The sequence below is a fragment of the Arachis hypogaea genome, chromosome 11 (genome assembly GCF_003086295.3).
Source record: "Arachis hypogaea cultivar Tifrunner chromosome 11, arahy.Tifrunner.gnm2.J5K5, whole genome shotgun sequence".
Classification (NCBI taxonomy): Eukaryota; Viridiplantae; Streptophyta; class Magnoliopsida; order Fabales; family Fabaceae; genus Arachis; species Arachis hypogaea.
In genome coordinates this window covers 17,637,346-17,648,175 of record NC_092046.1, presented here as the reverse complement: position 1 = coordinate 17,648,175, position 10,830 = coordinate 17,637,346, and the positions used below count along the sequence as shown (strand labels likewise).

The 10,830-nt window shown below is 36.4% G+C and overlaps 1 pseudogene; it reads left to right on the top strand.

Moving 5' to 3' along the window:
• The first annotated feature begins 3,830 nt into the window (after nt 1–3,830).
• On the top strand, nt 3,831–5,380 carry LOC112721074 (1-deoxy-D-xylulose-5-phosphate synthase 2, chloroplastic-like; annotated as a pseudogene).
• The last annotated feature ends 5,450 nt before the right edge of the window (nt 5,381–10,830 follow it).

Genomic DNA, 10,830 nt, shown 5'->3' with positions numbered 1-10,830 from the left:
AGCTTATAACTTGTATGTACATTATGCAAGGTGTCTCGGGTTTGGAGTTTGCAAGGGTGATACAGCACGTGGAAAAGATGGAACATAGCGCAGAAGGAGGTTTTTTTGCAGCAAGGAAGGAAAGAGAGCCGAGAAATACATATCGAGTTCGAGTAGGAAGAGGGAGCATCGAGCGCTAACTCGCATTGGTTGTGAAGCCATGCTTGCGGTGTATTTTGACACCAAAACTTTGACTTGGAGGGTTAAAAAATTAGTCGAGAAGCACAACCACGATCTTGTCCCACAATGCTTGGTACACCTAATTGCAAACCACCGAGGGTTGACTGAGCCACAAAAAGCTCTGGCGAATACCATGCATGATCATAGTCTTCCAACCTCTAAAATAATGGGACTAATGGTAGGCCAAGCCGGTGGTTATGCTAATGTCGGGTTCACAAAGAAGGACCTAGATAATCACTTTCAAAGAACTCGTCGTGCAAAGCTCATTGGTGGGGATTCCAATGCGACGATTAGCTATCTACTTGGGAAAGCTGATGTCGACCCGATGTCCATGGCAAGGTACAGTGCTACTGATGAAGGACGGATGGCAAATTTATTTTGGGCAGACGGAATTCGTAGGTCCGATTATCAGTGCTTTGGAGATGTGCTTGCATTCGATACAACCTACCAGAAGAATAAGTACAGAAGGCCGTTGGTAATCTTCTCAGGTTGTAACCATCACCGCCAAACATGTATATTTGGCTTTGCCTTGGTAGAGCATGAACAGACGGCAACATATACGTGGTTGTTGCAAAACTTTCTAGAAGTCATGCTGAACAAGTCTCCCAGTGTTGTGGTCACAGACGGTGATGAAGCAATGAAGGCAGCAATTTGAGAAATCTTCCCAGATGCAACTCACCGATTATGTGGTTGGCACATTCAGAAGAATGTAACGGCAAACATAAAAAACAAAAATTTTTCCAACGACTTCAGAAGATGTTTGTATGCTCCATGGCATTCAGATGAATTTGAAGAATATTGGGAGAATATGATAAAAAAAAAGTGTGGGTTGGAGGAAAATGAATCCATTCTAAATGAATTTGAGAAGAGGAAAAGTTGGGCAAGCGCTTACTTGAGGGATAAATTCTGCGCTGGATTTAGAACAACATCAAGGTGTGAGGCGATAAACAACTTCATCAAGAGGTTTATTTGCATTCGCCAAAGTCTTCTAGAGTTGGTCCAAAATCTTGAACATACTCTTAGGGACTATAGAAACAATGAATTAGTTTCTCAATTTAAGACACTGTTTGGGGAGCCCGTTCTAACTACTGGGCTAGAAGCATTGGAGCTTTCTGCTGCCAATTTTTACACAAGGGAGATTCTTGGAGAAGTAAAAAAGGAGATTCAAGGAATGGCACATTAGATGTAATAAATGAGGAAACATATCAATCACTGTTGTGTTAAAAGTTAAGGAGTGTGACAAGAGGCAACATATATATAACGTACTTTATGATCACAATACTGAGCATATGAAGTGTGAATGTAGTCGGTGGAGTAGTGAAGGCAGTCCTGTAGCCACATGTTTTGTGCAATGAAAAGGGTAGGTTTACAGAAGTTGCCAGATAGTCTTCTTTTGAAAATATGGTCGAAGGATGCCAAGAAGTATATGGATAAAAGTTCTACTGGAGGCACTACGCAAGACAGAGAAAGAGAATTTTTAATGCGCTATGGCGCATTGTCAATGGTAGCTACGTGGATGGTATTCTTAGGAGCTCAAGATGGTCTTTCTTTCCATGACACTATGAATGAAGTCTGTCGTTGGACCCAACCACAAGAACAAAAATCTGGCTTGAAAAGACAAACAAGAGATTCTCCCATGCCAAACTTTGTTGGTGACCCTTCAGTGGTCAAGACAAAAGGAGCACCCAAGGGGAAAAAGGAGAGGGGTAAACGGAGGTGCATTAAATGCAACAGTGCTGGTCATGTAAAGAATAAATGTCCTGTGAGGAATGACGGTGATGATTTGGGTGATAAGACTGGTAGTGGCACGCAAGCTAGCTTTGGTACCGAAGAGGTCAGTAAGATACAATATTGCATTAGTTGTTACTTGAATTAAAATAAACTCGTAACCTCTATGTTGTAGTTATACTTGATAGAATTTTTGACTCCATGTATTATTTTTTCATAAGAGCTTCCCAAGGACCCTATGGCTTCTCAAGAGACATTAGCAGTGCCAAATACAGAAGTAAATGCATCTGTGCAGCAAGAGTTTGGGCTAGGTGATTCAGGATTGATTAATGGCCATGAGACTCCCATCCCACCGTATGGAAGTCACCAGTGGCTATTACAGGTATAAATAATAAGAGATGAATAATTGCATTGTTGAAAATTAGTGTTTTGGTAAGTTTTAAACTATTTGAAATCACATTATGATTCGCTGAAGTACTTTTTATTTCTCTCAAATTTGTTTGTGCTGTGGAGAACAGGTTGTACAACAAGGACATTATTCGAAGTTCAATGGGATGCAGTAGCATGTACTTGTATATACTCATGAGAGTATGGTTTAAGATGTTAGTTAAATTCTTGGATTTCATATAATAGTGCTTTGAGGTTGATATAATTATTTATTATTAAATTTTTAGATATTTATCATAACTTGTCATCGTTACACTCGGCTGAAATGTGCAGAAGGATTCAATAGTTTTGATTTATATAGTTATAATTATTGTTGATTCTTATTCATGCTAAAATTCAAAAGGGTCTATTGTTGGTTCTTATTCATGTTAAAATGCATACTAAAATTCTGTTTGATTTACGAAATGCATGAAAAAATTATTATAACTGTAATATACCTTCCATGGTTGATGTCTCGACAAGTATCAATCTGTGTGCTAAAGAAAAAAGACGATTTGGAACCTGTGTTCTCTTCCTGAGAAAAAAAGAGTATTGCAACTACCTCTTCCAGAGGGATCTCTGCAACAGTCCCATGATAACTCCAGAGGTGAAGCCATGCGATCCTTTGATCAGCAACATTTTGGTCGTTACCATGCTAAGAAATCAGTGATACAACTGGATGAAGAAATATAGAAAGTATTTCTTGAATATTTATAGTATATTTGAAAAATGAAATTGGCTTATTGAAATTATTTAGATAAAAGAATAATTTTTTGAACAAGAATAGAGAATGGAGGACAAGAGATCCTCATGTAAAAGGAAACCAATGAAAGAAGACATTAAAGAGCAAAAACTTTCCAATTTCTCATCCTGTTTGAGGGTGAAATTCTCTCTAAAATGTCATGTGCTTTGAATAAAAATAGTGTGACTTAACTAGCAGGTAAAAATTGTAGCCAAAGATAGTAGAACTATTCCTCTTTTAATGTTTTTGTTTTGAGGCATTCTGGTTCAAAAGTCAGTAAGTAGCAAGAATTTTGTGATTGTTGACTCAGCAAGAATGAAAAGCATCTATTATGCTGGATTTATGTCTACAGAGCTTCAAACTTAAAACATCAATGCTTTTGCAATTTCTTTTGTTATCTTATGAAAAATTTTTGCCAATCTAGTAGGTTTCTTTTTACCACAGTGACTGTTTTGAAAAAATGAAAGAGATTCCCTTGATTAGTTGATAAATGGTTATTTGCTCTCTTTATCTAGTTTCATCTTGGATTTTAATTTGATAATTTCAAGCACATATTTACTCTGAACAATTAATACTTATGAAGGACAATTCTGCAGGTATATAGGAATGTCATTTTAAAAAATGAATACCAATCTTCAAAGCTATATGAGGCACTGTACACCAATTGCGAGGACATGATGGATCGGCTTTAGGTTCTCAGACTACCTTAGCTTCCATGGCAAAGTTTATTGCGGGATTGCAGAAATGCAATCATAGTTTTGAGCACGAGTGTGTCGGACCGTCGAAAACAAACTACGAGCAGCGCATGATGAAGGTATGTTATCATAATTGCATTTTTCTGTCAACTTGTATTCTACCATATAATGGGGGCATAATCTTTATAATTTCTTTATCAATTTTTGCAGATGTTGGGAAAATCTAAGTCTCAATTTATAAAGGATTATAACCAAAGGCTTTTTAATTGGTTGGTGTCATTCTCCCTCGTCATGGTCGTGATTGGCCACTTTATTATAAAGTTCATTTTGATTGAAATGGGAGCATGGTTACTTTTTATATTTCTTGAGACTTACACAAGGATGTTTTGGTTAGCAGAGTCACTGTACTATAATCCAGTTTGGCATTTTATAGTTGCAACATTGGAAACTCTTGTTTATAGCCCAGTTCTTGATCTTGACAGGTAATTCAACTGTTTTGCATATTGATGCATCTGATACAAGTTGAAAGCTTTTAATGTTGCTGGTTTTAAATTTCTTGCTTTTGCTTCATGTGATACATATAATAAGAACCAATAGACTTAAGGATCATTTCTATTATAGAATCTATTATACACCATTGTTGCCATCCATGCTGCCATGGGGGTATGATCAGGTGGCACATGACGTGGACCTTCAGAAGCTTCCGGTGAGATTCGCTCTCGATAGAGCTGGCCTAGTTAGTGCTGATGGCCCAACTCATTATGGCGCATTTGACACAACGTTCATGGCTTGTTTGCCAAACATGGTGGTTATGGCTCCTTCTAATGAAACCGAACTCATGCACATGGTAGCCACTGCTGCAGCCATAGATGACAGGCCTAGTTGCTTTAGGTTCCTGAGAGGGAATGCCGTTGGTTCCATTCTTCCAAATAACAACAAAGGCACGCCATTGGAGGTTGGTAAAGTTAGGGTGTTGAAGAGGGAAGCAAGGTGGCTCTAGTTGGATATGGAACAATGGTAAAAAGCTGTGTGGCGGTAGCAAAGGTTCTTGAAGCACATGGCATCTCAACAACCATGGCTGGTGCTCGATTTTGCAAGCCTCTTGATGGACCATTGATGATGCAACTTGCAAGAGAGCATGAAATCTTAATAACAGTTGAAGAGGGTTCTATTGGAGGGTTTGGTTCTCATGTTTCTCATTTCCTTGGCCTCAATGGACTCCTTGATGGCAACCGTAAGGTCTACCTTTACTTAATTATTATATTGTGTGTAGCACCACACCATGTATATTCAGCACGACACCTTTACTTAATTATATATATATATATATATATATATATATATATATATATATATATATATATATATATATATATATTCAGTACTAACCTACATGTTTGTGTTGGTGCAGTGACGAGCCATGACTCTGCCTGATAGATACATTGAGCATGGATCTCAGAAGGATCAAATTCAAGCAGCGGGGTTAAATTCAAACCATATTGCAGCTATTGCTTTGTCATTAACCAATGTTCAATGGGACAATCTTTTGCTTCTCAGCATGCAAATATGAACCTTATTATTAATAGGATTTCAAATGTAAATAAATATATAACACTAATAAATTAAAACTTTGCCAAAGATTTGTTATTAGACCGCGTTTATTTGATGATTATTAAAACACCCCTGTCCTAGGATTTCAAATGTAAATAAATATATAACACTAATAAATTAAAACTCTGCCAAAGATTTGTTATTAGACCGTGTTTATTTGATGATTTTTTAAACACCTCTGGCCTGCTGATGGGAACAGCAATTTGTACGTCATAGGAAACAGGGGTGATTGGCTGCTATATAGCTAGCTTTTATGACTTTTATATTGAGCAGAGCATACAATTAAATACAAACCGTTCATAAAATTCAACAATCGTTCACAAAGGGTAAAGTTTGAACATGAAACAGCACGTACATCAACTAATTGAAATAAATCATTATAAATAAAAAGATCCACATATATTTAAATAGTCCAAAAGAAATAAGTGCAAGATATAAATATAGCTTGTATTTTAAAGAAAATTAAAATGGTTTAATTCAATCCATAACTTCTAATAAAAAAGGTTATAAAATCCTAAGTCTGCATGACAGACTACTGCATCTTTTTATTCCAGTCAATGACAGCAAGCTCCACTATGATATCCCGCTTCGAGTTATTAGAGTCATTCACCAAATTCACAGCCAGGCGCATCCTTGTGTAATCATTGACAACCTAACAGACAGTAACAATGATATCACATAATGGAATAAACATAGCTTTATTAACAATGATATTTTTCTTACCCATGTCTTATTACCGAGGCTCCAATAGCGATTGAGGTGCATCCATTGAGCGACCCAAATACCACAGTCATTCCTTTGTCACAATTCAATGCACACATTAACAAAGCAATATAAAAAAAGAACAAACAGCCACTAAATTGAATATATACTTTGAAAAATGGTATATTTAAACTTACGATTTGGCAGATTGTTGCGGGACAGCTGGCTCATTGAATTTATACTTAGAAGATTTAATGTTTCTAAAGGAAGGTGTTTCACTGAAGTTCTTGTCGGATAAAAAATTCTCAAGGTAATTTAACACATTGTTAATGACACTCTTACGCTCTGTCATCAATGTGCCCTTTTTGAAAGAGTCCAGATATCTCACGATCTCGTAAAGTAAATCAACCACTATGAGAAACCAATGGCCATTGAGGTAAACTGGCACAAAAATCTACAACAACAGTCGAAAAAATAACCTTAACTAAAAATAGCCATGAAATATTATTATACGAATTAATTGATAGTTTAATAAAATTAACGAACCTGGTGTAAACTGGCAAGATCTCCCATGAAGTTATCCTTGATGTATTTCATTATGCCGACACAGTTATGTTTCGGGCTTAAAACAATTTGTTAGGATGAATATTGAACCAAGTGAGAAATCTTATTATGTTTCTAGTCTATCTGGGAAGATATATTAATTTTGAAGACTAAATTTCGAACTGTAAATAAACTTACAAAAAATGTCATTGGCAGAAACCATTGGTTGCCATATTTGCTTCCTTTTGGCCCAAAATGCCCTTTGGTGAGCATCGAACAAACTAAGGTAAGGACCTATGGAGTACAGACAATCATGGTTATTCTGCACCAATCCAAATTTGATAATTTTACAAGGATAATAAATAAATAATGCAAAACTAATTCTTACATCACAAATTATTAGCTTGCTGGGCATTATAGTCAGAAGAGTCTTGCGTGTGCCACTACAATGATCGTTTGGAACAAGCACTTCCCTGAAATCATAAAATCAGAATATTATGCTATAGTGGTAGAAAGGGTTATAAGACAAATTAGCAATAAAATGAGAAATAAGTTAATTTTACTTACTCTGGATCCAAATTGTTTTCAAAGATGTAAGCAGCAATGACCAATTCTTTATCAAAAAATTTCATCTCTTTAGTTGGCCGAAATAAAAGGTCCAAACACTATAAAAATAATAGCAACAAAAAATAAGTTCAGTACTCATTCATTTTGATCAACACAAAGTGTGAAAAAAAATGCAATTATAAAAATAATATAAATATTTTATAAGTTGGATTTTAGCGTTTTCAGATCTAACGAAAACATGGCTAGTGTTTTAAATTGCAATAAAAATATTTATAAGTTACTAACTAAAGCCACACTTACATCGATAATATAAATACTAAAGTTGCATTTGCATAAATATGATTTTTTTTACCAACTTAATTTCCGAGGATGGAAAAGCACAATGTTATAATATTAATTATTTACTCAAAGTATACACACAAAATCAGCCAGATATTTTTTTTTCATATTAAAAATAAAATTTTTTTTATCTACTAACGTTATCCGAAAAGTTAAGTACTCACACGTGGCATGTCATCCCCATCCATATTTGGATTGTAGTTGTTGTAGTAAAGCCATGGACACCCTGGAGGAAGCTTCTCCGCAAATTGCAATTCTTTCTGCAACTCCAAAAAATATGATAATTATTTTAGGCACTATTACTTATTTGTCAATAATGTCCTCTCAACTGATAAGCTTTTTCACGACATCAACAAATCAAATTCTCATATCACTAAGTGAAATTTAGCTCCCTAGTATTAATCAGGATTCTAATCAACCTTCCAATGTCACTAACAGGCACAATATGATGACCAGAAAAAGAAACCGGTACTCACGAGCCTAAAGTCCTCAACAGTGAAGCTCAGACCTCATATCTAGTGAAAAAGAGAGGAGAAGTTGAGGAAGAGATTGTATTTTATGACTTAACATTAATATTATAATATGTGAGAATACTAAAAAGTTTTTCACCCTTAAATGCGAACAGTGTAACACCCTATTACACAGAGTTTTACGCTTATGTCGTAGAACAGAGGTAATGAGGCGTTACGGACCTCTAGACAGTAAAATAAATACATAATAGAGAATAAGATAATATACTAGGAGCCTTGAAACAAAATGGGTAAACAAAATCGCAAAATAAAAAGCGCAACGCTCAAGGGAAAGGATTACTTGCATGCTAAGAAACCTAATAGGAACATGATAAAACATTAAACAAAAGGATAAAGGAAAGCCAAGGAACAGCATAACTAGCCCCTGACTCAGCCTGCGAAGCTAAGGCTGGCCGGGGAATACATATATACATATAAACATACATAAGTGTCCCCAAAAATACACCAAAATATAAAAGTAAACTCCTAACTCTCCCTCAACCTCTAAGAGGAGCAGCATTCATAAGTTACTTGGAGAGTAAGCTAAACATATATATATACATCTGTACAACCAGAACCCAAAATACACCCAAGAACTACTTCACTTTCCAGGATCCAGACGCCTAGCGAGGAACCTCTCGACCTGCATCTGAAAAACAACAATACAATATGGAATGAGAACCGGAGGTTCTCAGCATGGTAAAAGTGCCACGTGTATAATAAATAAGGTCCTGAGAATGCCATAGGCAATCCTAGAACTCCATTATTCAATTATCCAACTTAAGCACTAACCAGAAGCCATAAACAGAGGTAGGTGTTCTAGTTCTACCTAACTTACTCAAGTTCAAACTTAACCTAACACCAATCCATTTCCTTCGTTTCCTCCATCTTTTCATCATTCAGAATGCAACAGAAACAGGCAACCAAACAAGTTCACGCACAAGTAGTGAGTAGATAGTACAAATAGCAAGTATAACAGATAGCAGATGATATATATCAATTAGGCAAACCCAGGAAATGCATAGCAGTCAAACAAACAAATGCATATAATGCATGCCTGTCCTATGGCTGATGGGGCCCATCTGTCGATTATCCAGCCAATCCGACAAGTCTGAAAACCTTAGACTGTCCTCCGTCGCGCATCTCCAAGAGTCTATGCATAGAGTTCACATTCATTCATCATATAATCACTCAATGGGGGCTATCCATACCTGGGAAATTATACGTGCCCGGTCACCCTTATGACGTAGGGTCAACAGAGTATCGAGATTCAACCTGGAACACGTGGTGGCGAGCCACAGTTTTTACCCAGGAAAACTCGTATCTCAGATATCATTATCCATAAGCCATTTCATAGTCATAATTATTATTTAATCATTCATCAAGCCATGGCATTATTAACTTCATTCATTAACCAGGTGTGCGTGCGCACAGAGGCGTATGTATGCACAAGTAGATTTTTGCTTCTGTTGGGTGCGTGCGCACGGCTTTGTGCGTGGGCACACGTCAGAAAACCTAGTTCTGCTGCAAGTTACAAAAATTCAGTTTTTCGTACCAATTCTCTGGCATCCATAACTTTCTCTACAAAACTCAGTTTTCTGCAAACTTTATATCGATCTCAAGCTTGTTAAATCCTCTTTAATATAAAACAAACCTTATATTTATTCAAAATTTGTAGAGCAAGATATGGACTGCCGAAATTTGTCGAAATTCACATTTTACCAAAAAGTACCCCCAACCTTATTTTTGCCAAAAACCATATTTTCTCCTCCAAGAACTCATTTCCAGTCAACCTAATATACCACAAGCATCAATATAACAACCCTTAACCAAAGCACAACCATTTTTACAACCTAGCTCAATAATATCATATTCCTTCCACTTTACCAATTTAGCCACCAACCACATAGTACTACACATTCTAATTCTTACCTTTATCATACAATCCTTCAATCCTCATTACAACACTAATTTATCAAGTCAATACCAACAAGTCTAAATTATACCATTTACTATCTCAACCACACCATTACCTTGCCATAATCATCACTATTATACAAGCATATACACATACATATATTTAATTCCCATTATTAATTACTCAACACCATATCATATCAATTTATTCATCAACATCACAAACACTAACCATTTAACATAACAAAGCTTTTCAACCTATCTTATAATACTCTAGCCTAAGCTTTCACACAACCGTAATTATTAAACGTGCAAAACTTAAACCATACCTTGGCCGATCACTTAATTCACCCAAGACAACCTCACAACGCAAAATTACAGCCCCTCCAAGCTCAATCAAACAGCCCCAAAGCAAGCCTTGGTCACCAACAAACCTCCAAGTGATCCCAATTCAATTCCAATGCATAAACACCCACTTAACCTACACCTACTACATATATATATGTTCCAATTCAGTTTTCTATCACAATAACAAGATTGAGCTAGGGTTAGGGTATTTTTACCATACCCATATGCTCAATAGCTTGAGCCCACAAGTTCTGGAAGCTAACTTGAACCTAGAATACAAAAATTGGGCAAGATTCACCATAGGTTTTCAAGTTTACCAAAGAAAGAGGGATAGAGATTCTGAATTTAATAGGAGGTTTACTAGTGAAATTGTTCAGATAGAAAGGTAAATTTCGACGCGCTGAGCGCGTGGCCGCGAACGGTGCGGCGATCGGAGCCCGGATGAGGAAGTTATGGTAGTTGGAAGGAATGGTGAGGGTTAGGT